Genomic DNA, 1,520 nt, shown 5'->3' with positions numbered 1-1,520 from the left:
AATGTTCGATGTATCAAGGAGAAGAGAGATTAGTAATACAATTACAAACAACAATTCCTGGTAACCACATTCAACACTACAACTCTGTCACATTCATTACATATCCAAATACAGTTATTCCTCATGGGGCAATATCACATCCATGTTTGATGGTTCTGTTTGGTAAGTAATCCTAAACATTAACTCAGTTCACCCAACTGATGTTGTATATCTTAATTACCACTGTCACACTAAGAGAAACTAAGTGACCATGAGACACAGAGACACAAGCAGTTTGTAATGGTTCTAGCTTATGAGAAGCAGGATAACTCTGAAATAACATAAGTTTTACAATAACCAATCACAGTAATTGTAGTAAATAACAATTAAGTTAAATATCATTCAATACAACATCCATTTGTATAAGCATGTAGTATTATACATAATATTATTACTAAGCATGTTATCTAGATATATTCACATACACAGTTAAAGATTAAAATAATACGAGGATGAAAGCAATCAATATGCATAAGAAATATTTTTCTTTTTTTCATTCTACAAAAACTTAGTTAACTTTATGAATATTAGTGGTGATTCGTTGTATTAGCAAAGCAAAAGGAAATATAAAGGTAAACCAAAACACAGAATAGTAGCATAGCACAGTAAATAGGTATGATAGACCAAATCATATACTGTATTTCTTATCTCACGTGTGTGAAGACTTACAGATGTATCCATATCCATCTTCTTATCAGTTCTTTATCACACCATAGTTTCAAACATACTCATCATTATTCACGTGTACATCAAAGGTTGCACCAGTTGGAATCCATTCTTAAAACCTTTGAAATTCTAATACATCAACTTCAGCCAATGCGGTAGAAGGAATGCACCGAACTGTTATTACTTTTAGTTAAAGTTGCACCACTTGCACTAACTCTGTATCATTTTTCTTTAGCATAGACCTTTGGATAGGCAACATTACAGTCATCTAGTTTACATCTAGACGGATCAATCCAATTGCATTGCATTTATTCTTAAATAGCCACTGTCCACTGCCTCCTCAGCAGCAAACAGCAGAGACACGGTCCGACAGCAGCTGCTGAACATAGTGCAGCATTAAGAAGCTAAAGACACAGATTTCCCTCATGAGCTGGTGGAGACCAAACACAGAGCTAAAAGAGAGGGAACACTGGACTGACATCATCATGAAACATCAGGTGACACCAACACCACTCCAACTGCAACAAATCAAATATAATAATTATAATTAATGTCAATTAAAAGTTGTAAATGAAGATAGAAAACGTTGTCCTGTCTTCTCTTCATCTCTTCCCTCCACTCCTCCACAGTCTTTCCACCAACAGTCACAGTGTGACACACCTGCAATGTGAGTGAGGTCAGTGTCAATCCTTCTGGGTTGGACACACTTGCTGCAGATGTTTGACGTTGGCAGCCGGAGGGGTTTTCCTCCAGGCAGCGGCCCCCGCTCTGCCACAGCAGCTTCAGGTCACCTTCCTCTTCCTGTAGGCTCTGGT

Source organism: Seriola lalandi, unplaced genomic scaffold (genome assembly GCF_002814215.2).
Source record: "Seriola lalandi dorsalis isolate HSWRI2012SDOR001 ecotype SW California unplaced genomic scaffold, Sedor1 jcf7180002053485, whole genome shotgun sequence".
Classification (NCBI taxonomy): Eukaryota; Metazoa; Chordata; class Actinopteri; order Carangiformes; family Carangidae; genus Seriola; species Seriola lalandi.
Note: the sequence above shows the minus strand (reverse complement) of the source record.